Source organism: Petaurus breviceps, unplaced genomic scaffold, assembly GCF_028583685.1.
Source record: "Petaurus breviceps papuanus isolate PSGF00001 unplaced genomic scaffold, PetGlider_PUasm1.0 91133, whole genome shotgun sequence".
In the NCBI taxonomy this organism is placed as follows: Eukaryota; Metazoa; Chordata; class Mammalia; order Diprotodontia; family Petauridae; genus Petaurus; species Petaurus breviceps.
In genome coordinates this window covers 6,443,887-6,461,736 of record NW_027187419.1, presented here as the reverse complement: position 1 = coordinate 6,461,736, position 17,850 = coordinate 6,443,887, and the positions used below count along the sequence as shown (strand labels likewise).

The 17,850-nt window shown below is 40.0% G+C and overlaps 2 long non-coding RNA genes across 2 annotated transcripts in view; one reads left to right on the top strand and one right to left on the bottom strand.

Annotated features, from left to right (window-relative positions):
* LOC138154942 (uncharacterized) overlaps positions 1–612 on the bottom strand; it is a 27,455-nt gene extending 26,843 nt beyond the window's left edge. The window contains exon 1 of the long non-coding RNA XR_011166712.1: positions 492–612. This is a non-coding gene — a long non-coding RNA (uncharacterized lncRNA). The remainder of the gene's footprint in view (positions 1–491) is intronic.
* Positions 1–17,850, top strand: part of LOC138154943 (uncharacterized) — a 40,358-nt gene that overhangs the window by 1,810 nt on the left and 20,698 nt on the right. Inside the window, exon 2 of the long non-coding RNA XR_011166713.1 lies at positions 17,639–17,767. This is a non-coding gene — a long non-coding RNA (uncharacterized lncRNA). The remainder of the gene's footprint in view (positions 1–17,638; positions 17,768–17,850) is intronic.

The window sequence follows — 17,850 nt, the reverse complement described above, 5'->3', positions numbered from 1 at the left end:
GTGTGTGTGTATATATATATATATATATATATATATATAATGTAGACAGACAGATATGCCTTATCTCACTAACTAAATTAAAAACTATTTGAAGGTAGAGATTTTGTCTTTTTCTTCCCTTATATCTCTTCCAGCACTGTGCTAGTCACAGAGTTAACACTCAAATACGTTTTATTTTACTGAATAACTGGAAGAAATCAGTCATTTAATTAAACAAGAATTAACTAAACTTCCTACTATATGTAATGAGAGGCAGCCTGGCTTAGTAGCTAGAGAACCAGTCATGACACACTCAAGTCCTACCTTTGATATACGCTGGCTGGGTGACCCTGAGCAAATCACTTATGCTCTCAGTGCTCTGGGAAAGTCTCTAAGTTTCAGAGAAGGTGCCGACCTGCCTTGGTAGAAAAAGTTTCCTCACACCAGAGTTCCCTGTATCAATGAAACAATTGATTAAGTCCCTGCCTTCTATCCCTTTACTGTCTGCTTACCTCTGGGTTAGGCAGCCAGGGAGATACAAAGGCTCCTTGTCCTCACTTTCCAGTACAAGCTGGACATGTTACTGGGAGTGTTGACCAGAAGATGTAGTAGATGAGGAAGTAAGATAAGGGAAGGAGAGAGAGGATTGTAATTCAAGCCCACAGGAGTGTATGTGTTGTCAATCAAAATTTCACCTCAAAAAGCCCCCTCCCCACCCACATCTACCCCTGGAGGTTTAGTCTAGGGAGAGAGTACACAGAGGGAGCAGAGGAAGTTGGGGTGAATCAGACCAGGAATATTAGTGAATAGGAGTACTGACAACAAGTTATATCAAAGGACCAGAGGGATTGAATCATTAGAGGAAAATTAAATAAACAGGATCCTGGGAGCCACAGTTAAGCACATCAGATTGGAGCAGAATGCCAATGTGTCTGCAGCTGGAGAGGATCTGACCCACTGCAAGCTCTTCAGATTTTTGATGTGTCAGCTGTCTCTCCCATTTGCAGCTGTGTGCCCTGTTATACCTCCCCTACATCCACCTCTGAAGCCCACCCTCATGCAGTTCACAATAGTGTAGGTAGGTATGTCACATATAAAATAACTGCCATATAAAATGATACATGATATGAACATAAGGGAGGTGTTAGTAGAATGCTATATAAGGTCCGTCAGGCAGGGAGCATCATGGTCAGCTTCCTGGAAGAGATAGAACATGACTTTAAGGATGGGCAGGGTTTCAGTAGACAAGGGATGGGGAGGGGGGAGGAGGAGGAGGGAATTCCTGGCATGGGGATCACCCTGAACAAAGCCACAAAGGCAGGAAGTAAGATGCGATATGCCTGTCTATAGCAGGAGTGGAAGCAACAGCTGAATTGTTATGTGAAAAATGATATCACTGTGAGTCAGTTCTGCCCGCCAACAACCCTAGAGGTGGGGGATGGGTGGAACAGGGAAAGGAGAAGTCTTCCCATTTTATAGTAGGAGAAACTGAGTCACCATCAGAACTAATCCTGGATCTCAGGTCTCCCCTCCCAGCATTAACACCAATAACTAAGTCACTTTGTCTCTATCTTCTGTCTGGTCTAAGAGGTGGAAACCCAGATCCACTTGAGCATTTTGGGCTGAAGAAAATGAAGAATAGGACATAAACTAGGTCTTCTCTCCTCATCCAGGCTCTACTGTTCCTGTCTCATGCCCCAGCACTGTGCTGGATACTGGGGCTTGGGAAATGCCTAGGAAAGAAGAGTATATGTCCAGTAGGACAATCGTTTCTTCCTCTGTGACCTGCCTCCAGAAGAATAACAAGGAATTTTGGCACACAGGGCAAGTACCATGAAAGAAGCCCTTAACTTCCAAATTCAGTATGTAAAAATGATGCAAAAAGTAATGAAAATAAATGAATAGAATAAAAGAGTTAGAGCTAAATAAGGCCTGAGAAGTCAAACCTCATTTTACAGATGAGGAAACTGAAGAATAGATTCAGTGAGTTTCAGTAAGTGTCTGAGGTGGGATTTGACCCCGACTGGTCTACTGACTCCACCAGAATTCTATCTCCTGTACCATGCTGGAGGGGATGACCTTGCATGCTGATTCCATGGGGACAGATCTCAAACACCATGAAACTACTGCTTGGGAAGCCATTTTGTGGAGAAAACAATGTGGAACTGGACCACAAAGGAGCTTGCCTGGGTATACTTTCTGTGTGGGAGACAAGGTTAGAGTAAGTATATACTTTGGTATAAACCAATTATTCTTACTAACAATTTGCTAAATTCAGTTGTTTTACTCTGCTGAGGCAGAACAAGTATTGTGAACACATAAATATAATACCTTTTAAAATTGTGCAATCTCTTTTTTTGGAGGGGGAAGGCAGGACAATTGGGGTTAAGTGAGTTGCCCAAGGTCACATGGCTAGTAAGTGTTAAGTATCTGTGGCCGCATTTGAACTCAGGTCCTCCTGACTCCAGGGTCGGTGCTCTATTCACTGCGCCACCTAGCCGCCCCATTATACAATCTTTTCAGCTCGTTATTTTAAATTTCCATGCCCTCCAAATTGTTGGACCCTAGTTGTTCCATGCTAGTTATGGTTCAAGGACAGAGAGGTGGTAGAGTGGATGGAGTGCCAGGCCTGAATTCAGGAAAACTCATCTTCCTAAGTTCCAATCTGGCCTCAGATACTTATTAGCTGTGTGACCCTGGGCTTAACCCTCTTTGTTTCAGTTTCTTCATCAGTAAAACGAACTAGAGAAGAAAATGGCAAACCTGTCCAGATTCCTTGCCAAGTAAACCCCAAACAGAGGCACAAAGAGTTGGACATGACTGAAAATGATTGAACAACAACAAAGTTACGGCTGTGATACACCATCATCATGAGCATGACTGCGAAGAAGAGGTAGAAAGATATCTCATACCAAACAGCACTTTATATCTATAACTGTGGCAGGTACTACTGATATGGAAAGGCCTCAAGTAAATGCCCCTTAGGTCTGACCAGCCAAACTAAGTCAGGAAACATTCATTGCCAGGCTGACCACAGAGAGACATTTTTCAGTCAAGCATTTTTCAAAGACCATATACTAAATGGCAGAGGCAATGCAATCTGAGTTGGTGAAAGGAGTGCCCACATGGATTAAATTGCAGACCTTGAAATATTGAAGAAACTTTGTTTTTCATGGAGTACAGGATGGACCTGGCTACTTTCAGGATTATAGTGGGAAGGGGAAGGAATGGGGAAATTATTTTCTATTGGAAGCAATTTCTAAATAGTTTACTCTTTCTGGGGGTGTTCAGGATGTCACTGGAGCAGTGGCCTGACTCTAATTATAATTTAATAAAATGAAGCATCCATCCATCAAAAGCCTCCTTTTCCCAGAGATTATACAGTCCTCTAGGAGGTTCCCTATCCTTTTATTGGATTGGATCTTGGATTATCTTTGCATTGCTGTTACCTAAGGTTGATAGAGAGAAAGGGAAAAGGTGGGGGGTGAGAGAGAGAGAGAGAGAGACAGACAGACAGACAGACAGACAGAGACAGACAGACAGAGACAGACAGAGAGACAGAGACAGACAGAGAGACAGAGACAGAGACAGAGAGACAGAGAGACAGAGACAGAGAGATAGAGAGACAGAGAGAGAGAGAGAGAGAGACAGACAGAGACAGAGACAGAGACAGAGAGACAGAGAGACAGAGACAGAGAGATAGAGAGACAGAGAGAGAGAGAGAGAGAGAGAGAGAGAGAGAGAGAGAGAGAGAGAGAGAAGAGAAGAGGAGGGAAAGAAAAGTAGGGAGGGAGAAAGAGATAGATGGATTTCTCCTCCAAAGATCATCTTGACATAAAATGGAATTAACATTAACTAGATTAGGAATCAGAAAAGTGGCAGTGGATTCCTTTCTCTGTGTTATACTTTGAGCCAGTTGCTTCAGTTCTTTAAGACTTCAGCTGCTGTATAATGAGAGAGTGACTAGGGAGTCTCTGGGTTCCTGTCTAGTCTGATGATTCTGTGGAAACCACACCCCTATGTCCCTATCATTACCCATTTTCCCTTCTCTGGTGGGTCACTTTTCCCGCCTCCTGTTCCCTGTGGTGCAGCACACAAATCGATCCAAGCACAGTTACATTTTGCTATAGAGTGACCAAATTTTGGAGTGCAAGTTATTTAGACTTCAAGTAATAGAAAAACATGGGGAGTGGAAAGAGCCCTGGGTTTGGAGTTAGAACCCTAGGCTTGAGTCCTCAGGTTGCCACTTACAACCTGGGTGACCTTGGGCAAATCACCTCCCTTTTCCAGTCTAGTTTTTCTCATAGGAGGGTGTTTGACTCAATGACCTTTAGAGTACCTTCCAGCTTTAAATCTGTGAGCCCTAGGAGCCACTGGTCCTAATCACAAGAAAGGGTCATAAAGGTTTGAAGCAGTAACAGGTTTTTCCAGGTGCTTCCTTCTGTTTTTCCCAGCCCTCTTTCCTAGCACCTGACTCAATTAATTGTATTAGTCCAAGCTTATTTTCTACAGAATTACAGAATCTTAGAGCTAGAAGGAATCCCAGAGGTCACTTAGCCCATCCTATTCCCAAGTGGGAATCCCTTCTGTCATATCCTTTATCTTCCATTAGCAACTCTACTGGTTTTGACACCACAGAACACCATTCTTCCTTCAGGATAAGTTCATCACCTGTAATTTTTATAACCAAGGAGATTAACTCAGTTTTTTTTTTGGGGGGGGAAGGAGGTTGTTTGTTTTTTCTTAATATTCATCACCTCAGCTCCCTCAGTTGCCTCTCCTATGATTGGAGGGTCAGAGAACAGTGTAATAAATTTCTCCCCAAACCTTCCTTTATAAAGAGCTTAGAACTTTCCAGGTAACTGGGCAATTTCCATCAGTAGTTCTACTTGGTTAGGTCTTCATAAACATTATGCCCTTGCACCTGGGACCCCTTGGTGCCCTCGCTCTTCAGTTTCCTTTTGTGTATTTTCTTCTTTCATTAGATTAGAAGCTCCTTAAGGATAAGAAATGTCTTTCTTTTTCTTATTTGTGTCCCCAGCCCTTAGTATAGTGTCTGGGACATAGTGGGCACTTGATAAATGTTTATTGGGTTGAATTGAATATCCCTGGCAGGTGGGCATGTAGTCTTCCCTTGCCCACATCTGGTAAGGGGGAAGCCACTGCCTTCCTAAGCAGCCAATTCCATTTTTGGCCAGCTTTCACTGTTAGGAAGTTTTTGCGGATATTGAACTAAAATATGCCTTTTGATAATCACCTCCTACTTCTCCAAAATTTGCCCTCTGGAGCAAAGGGAACAAGTCTAATTTCTCTTACACGTGACAGTCCTAAAGATACTAGAAAATAGCCATTGTGCCCTGTTTGCCCACCCACTCCACCCCCCCAGCTCAGCCCTCTTAGAGCTTCTTCTTCAAAGTTTGTTGATCAGCCATATTCAGTTGTGCCTGACTCTTCATGACCTCATTTAGGATTTTCTTGGCAAAGATACTAGAGTGGTTTGCCATTTTCTTCCCCAGCTCATTTTATAGATGAGAAATTGAGACAAACAGGATTAAGTCGCTTGCCTAAGGTCATACAGCTAGAAAGTGTCTGGCCAGATTGGAACTCAAGAAGATGAGTCTTCCTGACTCCAGCATTCTTCCCACTGCGTCATCTAGTTCCCCCTTTTCCAAGGTTAAACATCCACAGTTCCTTAAACTAACCCTCCTGTGGTCTGATTTCTGGACACCTCATATATACACTCATCTTTCTTTAGATGTGTCAATATCATTCTGAGTCTGTGGCACTCAGAATTAAACAAAATACTATAGATATAGCACTACCAAGGCATTGCAGAGTGGGAATTCCCTTTGCTTTAGGAATTATTAACACAGCGTAAGTTCACATGAGCTTTTCCACAAATGTATGCATATATATATATGCATATATATGCACACATATATGTATATAGATATATTTGCTTTCTCATATTATATATATCACATTGTGTAAATGGTAATCAATAGACAATCTATGAGCTCCATTAGTATCCATTCAATGTCAAGAAGAAAGCCCCTAGTACATTGGGTAGAGCTCCTGTGTCGATTTGTGGGACAGCATTGACAAGAATCACATCGGATGGGCAAGTATAGATGATTTGTTGTGATCCACATTTCTCAGCCTTTTATAATCTGATTTGTTACCCCAGCACTAGACAGAAACTTCTCTTTTCAAAATTACCATTAATCTGTCAATCACTACACCCAATAGACATTTTTCTACTTGTCTTCAGCAATTGATACTTGTTGACTACCCCTGTCATACACATATATGTGTGTGCATGTGCACCCACACATATCATACACACACACTTATGGATACTCTCCTCTGTGAGTTTCCCTGACACTGCCTTCTCCTGATTTTTCTAACTGTCTGAACTTTCCTTTTCAGTCTTCTTTGCTGGATCATCATCTATGTCCTAATTGTCATATATAAGTATTCACCAAGGCTCTGCCCAGAGCTCTCTTCTCTATCTTCTTTCTCTTAATTCCCCTAATCTTAAGAGACCTCATGAGCTCCCACAGTTTCAATCTTCTTCTCCTTACCAATGACTGTAAATCTATGTACTTAGGTTTCATCTCTCTCCTAAGTTCTAGTTCAATATTTCCACTAGTGTGTCTCATAAACATCTGATACTCAATATAATGAATAAAATTAATTCTCTTTACCTCTAAACTCAATCTTCTTTTAATTTTCTCTTTTTATGTTGAGACCCACCATCTTTCCTCTCACCCAGGTTCAGTCTTAAAGTAGTAGCTTTCAGCTCTTTCTTATTTTCCCATATACAACCAGTTTCCTAGTCTTGTCAATTCTACCACCGAAACATCTAAACATCTTTCTTTCTATTCATGTGGTCTAGTTTCAGCCTTTACCACCTCTCTCTGGGACAACTTCCATAGCTTCCTAACTGGTGTCCTTACCTCCAGAACCCTCTTTTCCCCTGCCTTGAAATTTGTCATCCACACAGCTGCCAAATTGATATCCCTAATGCACGCCCTTATCCTAAAGTCACTCTTCTCTACAGTCAACCCAATTGATCTTTTGGCTATTCTCTGTTTGCTTCCAGGTATTTGTATGGATTGTCATCCATACCTAGAATGTTCTCCGTCCTCACCTCAATTCTTGGAATCCCTAATTTCTTTCAATTTATAGCCTGTGCCACCTCCAAAACAATGCTTTTTTTCTGACTTCTTGCCCTCCATCCAGTTCAGGAGCCCTTTTTTATTATTTTGTTTTACTTTGTGTGTGTCTATATTCACGCATACATACATACACACATACATATGTGTATATATACATATGTATTTGTGTGTGTGTGTATATCTGTGCACATGTCCCCATCCCATTAGAATACAAGCTTCTTGAGAGTAGTGAATGATTCCATTTTTGTCTTTGCATCCCCACCCTTGGCATAAGACCTGGTGCATAATAGTTATCTGACAAATGATTGTTGAATGAAGCTTAATTGCATAGTTGGATGGAGTGACTACATCCCAGATCTATTAAAAATGTGACACTCTTGACATATATGGAGCTTGCTCTCCACTAAAACTCCGGGGTCTTACTCACATTAACTATTGTCTAGCCACATCTCTCTATCCTGTGTTCTTCCAACTGATTTTTATTTTTAAACAAGTGTAGAACTTTACATTTTTCCCTGTTATATTTCACCTTATCTAAGTCAGTCAATTATTCTACTTTGTCAGGATTCTGCAAATCTTTATTCTCTCATCCAACAAGTTAGTTATCCCTCCTAGGTTCCTGTCATCTGCAAATTCAATAAGCATGCCATGCTATCATCCAAATCATTGATAAAAATATTGAACAGAGCAGAGAAGCATCCCATGAGAGAACTCCCTCAGGTCTCCATTGATCTGTTAATCACTATATTTGAGTACAATCATTCAACCAATTCCAAATCCCCCTAACTGTACTATTTTTTTCTATTCTATATCTCTTCAACTTGTCTACAAGAATAGCACAAGATTCTTCATCAAATGCCTTACTGAAATCCCAGTATGCTATGTCTATGGTGTTTCTATGGTGTTTCCTCGACTACCAGGCTAGTAACTCTGTCAAAAAAGAAAATGAGGTTAGTCTGGTCTGACCTGTTCTTGATGAAGCCATGCTGGCTCTTTGTCATCATCATTTTCTAATGCTCACAAACCATCACTTTAGTAAAATATTCTAGAAATTTACCCAGAATCAAAGTCAAGCACACTAGATTATACATAGCATAAAACATTTGCCATGATTTTTCAAGGATGAATAACAATTACACCAACCAGTTCTTCCTGTATTTTGGGATATAGTTTGTTCAAGTCCGATAACTTGAATTCTTGAGGTCAGCAGGGTGCTCTATCACCATCCCCTAATGTATCTTTACTTTTAGCTCCCTCTTAATCATTTTTGTTCTATTCTTCCTAATCCAAAGATGTTCTCTTGGTAGAAAAGAACAGTAACAAAATAATATGTGAGCTTGCTACCTTCTTCCACTATTATCTCATCTATCTCAAATCAGGGCTTTATAAGTTCTTTAATAATTTGCTTCCAACATAACTTTTTTAAAAATCCTTGTTTTCCTGAGCATTTATCACCAGCCTTTTTCTGGACCAGCTTAAAGAAGCCATTCTTTGCCTCATTTGGTTACCTAACCATAATCACTGAATGGGCATTGCTTCAGTCAAACTAAAAAAGATCAACGTCTTCCACCACACCTGGGGCCATCTCCAGTCATCCTGACATATATCTGGCCACTGGACCCAGATGGCTCCAGAGAAGAAAGTGAGGCTGGTGACTGTGCGCAGCCCTCCCTCACTTAAATCCAATTCACTTTCATGTTATGGCATCACTTCCATGATGCCACATTCATCTTCAAGAGCAAAAGACAAGCAGAAAGAACAACAATCACCAGCTTAAACTCATGCTGTCCTTTTGCATCCCTTCCCACAAAACATCTGCCAGTCCAAAGATTAGTTATTTTCTTTAGTCTTCTTTTGGTTGCTACAGAAGCAAGGTCAGCTTCTAGTCAAAATTTTTATTAACAATAACAACTCACAATTATACAGTGCTTTAAGGTTAGGAAAGGGCTTTCCTCACAATAGCCCTTAGGTAAGCTGTATGCAGATGTTATTATCCTCATTTTACAGATGAGGAGACCAAGGCTCTGTGAGATTCTATCACTTGCTAAACTGGGTATTTGCAGAGAAGACCCCAAGGTTAGTAAAAATGAAGTGGTTAGGAATAAAATTCAAAATGACATACTCAAGAGACTGTTGCCATATGGGACTGGTTTGTTTATGTGTTTTAGTAAGTTTACATAATAACAACTAATGTTTACATAGCACTTTAAGGTTGTGAAGCACTGTGCATGTTTTATAATTTGATCTCTAAAGGTGTAGGGTACGTGTGTTGTCCATTTATGTTATCTTTCTGTCCACATGTATTTTTCTTAATGAGGCTGTTTAAGGAAGCATGAATAGATAGATATCTCTGTAATCTTGCCCACTCCTCTATAAGAAAAACTGGTTCCTGCAGGGGAATAGGAAATTGGGGTACAAGATGGCTACTCTCCTCCAATGGAAGATATTGAACTAGAATTTAATATTTCTAGTCTAGGGGAAATAATTTTTGGTTCATTCCACTTTAGTGGTCACTGTCCCTTAATGGGGAAGGAGGTCCCCAAGCTTCCTACCAAATGCTAATTATACAGAGACTATCACAACTAGTGAGTAGTAGATAAACCCATTTATCCAAGCTAATAACAAAAAGAAGTCATAGAAGTTATGCAGATATAATATGCTAGGCAATACAGAGCGTGAATGAACTCTCCCAGTGGGGGCAAGAAACTCAACCAAGGGGAAAATCCTCCAGGTCTCTAGAAACCAGTCTAGAAATTAAGGATATATTGATGCCAGTTTATATATCCTCTCTGGAAACCAGAAGCTAAAAGATCTCTCTTTTCCCAAGTTCTCTCCAACTCCATCCACCCTTCACACAGGCATGTAGCATCATCCTCTCCACCAATGAAGAGTTTTATACAAATGCATCAGGCTGAACACTGAGTTACATATATTGACCCAGACTATAATAATCTAGAAGAATACATAGAGTTGTAACACAAGGCATGGATGGGTAGTGGCAAATAGGCAATCCAAGATATGAATCATTTGGGCAAGAAATTTTTGTCAATACTATAGTGTATAGTATTTGTTCTTCTCCCTAGTCCCATTGGAAGAGTCCTTGTATACCCAACCCTTGGCACATTTATTGACCCAGAATTAACATATTTACTTTGCAATTTTTTTTTTAAATTAAAGACTCTTTTTTTTAAAGCAATTGGGGTTAAGTAACTTGCTCAAGGTTACACGGCCAGGTGTTTCTGAGTGGGTGCTAAGTGTCTGAGCCCAGATTTGATCCCAGGTCATCCCAATACTGGGGCCAGTGCTCTTACTCGCTGTGCTACCAGGTCGCCCCTATTAAGGACTCTTAAACTGAAACTTGGTTTCTGGTACTTCCATTGAGAAACTATAATGTGACTATCATTTTCTTGGATCCATCTTGAGGAAAGATTAGGAAGATTTGACAATGATTCTGGCTTAATCCTTGTGGACTTTGGTACTTACCCACTAACTATTTCTAATGCTGACAATTAAAGTCAGTATAAATGAGCCCAAGGATTAAAAAGGAATATTTATAGGACCTAAAAAGTTTTACTCACTTAAAATTTATGTAGAAAAGAGAAACAGTACTTAGATGGTAGTTATATAGACCTAAATTATGATATTATAGAATTTTATGTGCACACTAATCCTCATTTTTTTTAAACAAATACATTGGATCACATGTGTTATGAATTTATTCACTTACCATTATAGCCTAATTAAGTAGCTCTTTTATGTACACGATTTCCTTTTTCTTACCCTGCTTCTCTCTAGTTTTTGTAAAACTGTGGTAGTAGCAGATTAATAACCCACAGTTTGACTCTGAAGGGCTGAGTCCATATTCCTCCATGCAACAAGTATGGACCATCTTTCATCCACGGCTCCTATTATCACCTTTTGCTCCATCTGCCTCCTCCTCACTGAGATAATATTCCCTCTCCCTTCCCCCTTTATGGGTTGCTGTCCCCCATTAGAATGTAAGCTCCTTGAGGATAGGGCCTATCATATTTGCTTGTATTTGTGACCCCAGTGCTTAGCACATTGTCTAGCATATAGTGAGCCCTTAATGGGGTGTATGGGGTATTCAGAAGCCCTTTTCAGGAATGTTCATCTGCCTTTGTTGTCCCCTGCTACTCCCACCCCCCCGCCCATTCACTCAATTATCATCTGTGGCTCCAAGAAGCTATAACATATGCAGTAGCCACACCCTGGTAAAGCATCTCAACAGATGGGCTAACCCAGGTTGAGGGCAACTAATAGTCTTCAAACCAGTCATTGAGTTAGGGGGATATGTACTTCAAGCATGTGAAGGCTTTCTCTGGTGGAATGAATGGATGAGAACAATTTGTTCCAATGGCAAGGCACTGTGGATTGTTTACAGCTTAGTCAGGCATCAAAGGACATTCACTGCATCCTAGGCTATTGCCAGTGCCTTGACTTTTGTCTTCCCACTGGACCTAGATGACTCAGGAAGAGAAAGTGAGGCTGATGACTTTGTACAGCTCTTCCTCCCTTAAATCCAATTCACTGGCAAGTCAAGGCATGGTCCATGAAGTCATTATTCCTCTTTGAAGACAAAAGACAAACAAGAACAATATCCCTCCTATAGATAAGATTCAACAAGAATTTATTAATTAAATTAAACATTTATTAAGTACCCATTATGTCCTGGGCATGGTTACAAGATGTTGCCTTCCTCATGTCCCATATTTCTCCTAGCTCCTTACCTCTCTCCACTATATCTTGACAACGATTATCCCTAAGAGAAGACACAAAGGCACTGATACTAACTTCCCATCTAGTCTTCCTTTGGGCTATTAAAACCTCTTTTTGAGGTAGCATTTAGGTTTGTCAGAGCTAATAAAATTTACTTTTAAGATTTGTCATGTTATTTAAGGAAAGACACATTTAAAAATATTTTTATGGTTATTAGCTTTTCTCAGATTCCTTTACTCTGAGATAATATAAGCATTCATTTAATCATTCACCCAATCCACAAGCATTCTTTAAATGTTTTCTACGTGCTAGCCACACAAAGATAAAGATGAAAAAGGTCCTGTCCTCAAGGAGTTCATATTTTAATGGGGAGACAAAAAGAACACATATTTATATATAATATATACAAAATATATCCAAGACCATTTTACTAGGGAATGCCCAAAAGAATCATTTATGCATTTTTTTGAAACCTGCTTTTTAAAAATCTTTACAAATTATTGCTTTACTCTAAAATTAAAATGGGGAAGTAGCAATAGCTTATTTTTTCATTTCAAACTTGAATATAAATTAAATATGAAAAAGAACTTGTAAATAAAATAATAAAACAGAAAAATCATTAAAAGTCCTATTTTAAATGTGCTATTGATTCTCTAATGGAGGTGTAATCACACAGCTCTGGGAACTCCACAATCTGGCAATTACAGGTTAATATACTTCAATGCCCACTCATTTTATGCAACTTTCATCTACGTCTTTCTGTGAATCTTCCATGAGTTCCATCTGAAATGCTACATACAGGCCTTCCTCTTGATGTCTTGATACTGTAGGAATATCAATGAGATGAGGTAATCTTTCTGAGTCTTAAGTTATGATCATTTATTATTGGGGGGAAGGGTTAGGTTTTTTTTGAATGACAAATTTGCAAACTATGAGGAAAGAGACCCAAAGTTATGATGCCTAAGAATCCCAAAAGATTTTAGACAAGGGAAGGCACCTTGACTTACAATTTCTACCAATTTTTCCCAGGGTTCTACTCTTAGGAATCCTGTTTTCCCTTATCATCTCTTTCTTACCTTTGTTTGTAGGTTTTTCCAATATTCTATTTCCTCATTCCCTCCAGTTACTGTCAGCTTATCCTGGCTAGTTATTATTATCATCCCCTTTTTGAAAATAAAGAAACTGAACCTTAGTAAGGTAATACAATTGCTAAGTGGTAAAACCAAACCTGACTCAAGTCTCCTGACTACAAATCAGATGTTCTTTTCACTATACCATGCTCCCATGAGACATTGGCTCATGTTGTTAGTTTTTACCTTCCCTAGCCCACATCAAACAATTGGTTTGGAAAACAGAAGGATAATGTTTTGGTGTTCTGTCTGTTTTTACATCCAGTGCCAGTAGCTAAATTGAGTGAGACTACTCCCCAAGGTAGACATAGTGCCTCTCTGAATCTGAGCACCTGAGACAAAGGCCTGTTTGCCCTATTCAAGTTCCAGCTGTGTGTTGGACTGGAAAAGTGAGCAATGCTATGTACTGCACTGATCAGACACCATCTGGAGTATTGTGCCCTGTTGTGCAAAGAATAAGAGTAAGATGAGGCCTGGGTTGAAGGTAAATTTAGGTGTGGATTTATTGATTAAATTCGCGACTGCCTGGAGTATACACTCAAATTAGGCAGCCCAGAATTGGGGTACATACAATGCTTATAAAGGCTAAAACCACAACTGGGGAGGCAAACTAGCTTAAGCAATGATGCACAGAAGCCAAAAGTTGCCATTCGTTAGATATATAGCTCAGGACTAATTTGGGAAGATGGTACAAGGATACAAGGGTGTCCCTCCCAGAACAGTGTGGAGAGGGTAAATGGGGACAGGCTGGGGTCATGTTCTGGGTAAAGGGTGTGGGGACCCTACTTGATCAGCAGGAACAGAATAGAGTGGTCTCTTCTTAAGATAAACTTGTACCATAACCCTGAGACTATGCCTTGGGTAATACCCAGGACTATGCCTAAAGCTGTTTCAAGCTATTACAGGATGTAGGATAGAGACAAAGACAAATATAAAGTGGCTTAATGGTGGGCTCCAAATCAGGTGGCATGTGATTTGGATTTGGTCACAACACCCATTTATTTCTAGACATAATTTTAGGGAAGGGCATTAGAGGATTCCAGAGGAGGTCAATCAGTATGGTGAAGAGTCTTAAAACATTCTTGAAGGAGAAATGGGTAGAATTTTCCAAAGGAGAAATTCAGGTTTAATGTCAGAAAAACAAACAAATGAACAAAACAAAACAACAAAAACAAAACCTCCCCTTCCTAACAATTAAAAGTAGTGTAGGCTGTTTCAGACAGTACTTTGTTCCCACTCACTGGAAGTCTTCAAGCAAAGGATGGATGAACATTTGTCAGGTATGTTGAATAGGGAATTCTTATTCAGTTCAGAGTCCAACTAGATGGTCTCTGAGTTTCCTTCCAACTCTGTGATGCTGAAATTCTATTCTACATCACTTTTTAGACCACTGCTAGAACCAATATGGGTCACATCCGAAGTCAAATTAGCTCAATGAAGCATTCATTATTTTGTTTCTGACATAAAAGAGTTTTGAAAACAAGGAGCCCCATTACAACTGCCCAGTAGGCACTGGGGAAGTTATTACTGAAATAAGGAAGAAAGGGAAATTGAGTTGCAGAGGTAAGAAGGAAGGAGCTGCTCCCAATAGCTTTGAGTAAGGAACCACCATGTTTCCCATGCTGGGACTGCCTGTCCACAAAAGCTAATACAAGCAGAGTTTCTGTGCTGGTGTTATAGGCTGACCCATTACACTGTTTTTTCAAAGTAGAGAGTCCTTAAGGAAAAAAATGCAATTTTTAGAGAGTCAGTTGTGAACTCTTTGTAGTAAAGCCTTGTGGTTGGTGAGAGAGGGATGGTGTTAGACTCAATGTCTACTCTAAATCTATGATCTTATGACCTTCATGTAGGAGTATAATAAGTTCTTTGATATGTTTTATGTCTTCTGTATTTGTTAAGGCACACCTGTGAGTCTTATGCAGTTTCTGTGTTGGAGAAAATAAACTATTCCATACCTGAAGCCTGCATTGTACACTGTGTGCCTTTTTTATAGGGATTCTCATATTGTAGGGAGACAATATTATATAACATGAACCATACTTAAGCTTTGTTTTAGAGATTTCCTTAGAGTTATTTTGGGGTGGAGGCAGAACCAGAGTGAGAGAAACTTTATGTCCCTGAACCTGGGTCTATGAAACCTCAGATCCCTTTAATGGCACCCTAGATCATGGAATACATCCCAACTCATGAAGACTGTCCTTATTTGTTCTTTTGCAATCCTGGGTTCAAGATCATTTGAAAAAGACCCTCCTACTTGGTGGAGAATAATCCTTTCATGCTTCAGACCGTTAGAGGGGCCAGAGTTGGCCAGAGCTTGGAAGAGGAGAGATCGAACCCAGGCTTACACTTCCTAGGATTCCTAATCAGGAAGAAAGTTCCTTTGACAGATTTATATACTTTCTCATTTCCTGAAAAGAAAAATATTAAGTAATAAGGTGACTATGCATACTGTTGTACGAACCCCCTTCCACCTTCAACCTCATCAGCCCTGGTCATTTCGATCCAATCACCAGTTCTTCCAGCTATCTTTTCTGTCTGTCTGTTTTTTAGCTAAAGTTACTATTATTTATTATCTAGAAATAATTAAATTTACCCTAGAAGGCTTCTGGATTGCTCACAAACCTGTTTCTTACTTGATCTGCTTTCAGTTACAAGCTTAGGTTACTAGAACACAACATTTGTTACATTTTTTTCCTTCACTAGTCATCATAGAAGGGTGGTAGGGATGGGATCATTGGTTATGCAGTTACTTGTTTTTTTAATTATTATTTTTAATTGTTTGTTGTCTCAGACTCTTGCTGACCCCATTTGGGCTTTTATTGGCAAGGATACTGGAGTGGTGTGTCATTTTCTTCTCCAACTCATTTTATAGATGAGGAAACTGAAGCAAACAGGGGGAAGTGACTTGTCTAGGGTCACACAGCTAGTAAGTGTCTGAGATGAGATTTGAACTCAAAAATAGGTGTCTTCTTGACTCAGGGCCTGGCACTGCACCACCTCGCTATCCATTGTTAGGGGGAACCTCTGCTACAGAAATTCTCTCTACCTGCTATGGATATGTAACTAGGCTATAATTTCTGGTTTTAGAGTTACCTAGGGGACACTGAAAGGTTCAATGTCTTGCCAAGGATCATGTAGCTGGTTTGCATTAGAAGCAGGGTTTGACACCTGGTCTCTCTGATTCAAAAGCTAGCCCTCTCTATCTCCTCTACCAATAGCCTCTTACTAAGTTGAATATTACCTCATACATGAAAGCATGATTTAGAAGGAAACAGAAATGATAGCCTATCACATGGAGGGAGCCCTTTCATATCATGGCCTTCATATAAAATTCCAGAACAGGGAACACTGTAGATAGAAATTCCCAAGTGTGTCAAAGTGGCTCCCTCTGGTAGAGAACTGAGTAGGCCTGAGTCTCCTCATGTTTGTAGGGTAGAGCTCAAAGCCTAGAATGTTATGCAGATGGTTACTTATGCACAACAAAGGCAGAAATTTGAAACAAAGGATGGAGGAAGAGGGGAAGGGAGATAATTCCAAGTGGATATCCCTAGGAGTTTTGGTTATTTTACCTTTTCTTCCTCCCATTCATTTATTTGTTTAAGAGGCCAAAAATCCTTGGGAATGAGAAAAATTGTGGAGATGAGGCACTTGGTTTTTCTTGCCTCAAAAATTTTAACTGATCTCCTATTTAAGTTAATAGGAAGGGGAAAGGCTATCAGAAGACCTGAATTTGTGTCCTGGTAATTATGAGCTATGTGATCACATGCAAATTTTCTCACCTCTAAGATCCTGCTCTCACCTCAAGATAATGAAGATTCTTCCATTGGAGTCCTATTTTGATGCCCTGTTATTGTGGTGTTAGCAACAGGTTCTCAGGCTATGACAGAATTACAAACTCTGGCAGGCTTTGAGAATGTACCCAGTGACATAAGTGTGGATGCAATCTGAAGAGCTGTCTAGCTGAATTTGGAAAGGCTCATCACCAGGACTGATCTCTTTTTGGCCACAGGAGAGATGCCACTATGTTACTGTAGAAAGAGCACTAAAATTAGAGAAGCTGGGTTCAAATCCCAGTTCTGCCACCCATAATAACTGCAGCACCTTGAACAAGTCATTTCACCAGGAGTGGGGTCAACACGTGTCCTTGCTTGCAAACTACTTCCCTCACTTTGAAATTAAACTGCTGTTTGTTTCCTGATGCTCCTGTCTCTAGTTTGATCTGTTCAGCTCCTGCCATCCACAGATTAGAGTCAAGTTCAGTCCCATTGACAAATTCTATGGGCTTTAGTTTCTCCACCTGTAAAATAAGGGAACTGGACTAGGAGACCTCTAGGGCTTCTCTACCTCTGAACTTGTGATCAAACAAGCTCATTTAGCTATAGACTAAGATGTGGAGGGGTTGTAATTAACATCTGTGGAGAGAATTCCCAATCTGATAAAAGTGGAAGTGGGGTCTTTTGAGAACGAAAATGGAGATGATGATGCCACCTACTTCATATTGTGAGAAAAGAACTTTGTATAGTACCATGCAAATGTAAGAACTTTTTTTGTTGTTTGTTGTCTTAATTATTCCCAGTTAACAATTTATGTTTTCACTGAATTGTACCTCAGGTTCTAAGCAGGCTCTACTTCCCTCAGAAAATGCTCTATTTCTCCAAGGAACATGAACAGCCAAGCTCTCTGGCAAATTCAAGAACAGTCCAGATTTTTCCAGGTGGAAATTTGCCTGTTTGTCTCTGTGTAAGTTTCTTCTATTTCTCTAATTCTGTTTTCCTGTACATGTATGTCTCTCTCTCTCTCTCTCTCTCTCTCTCTCTCTCTCT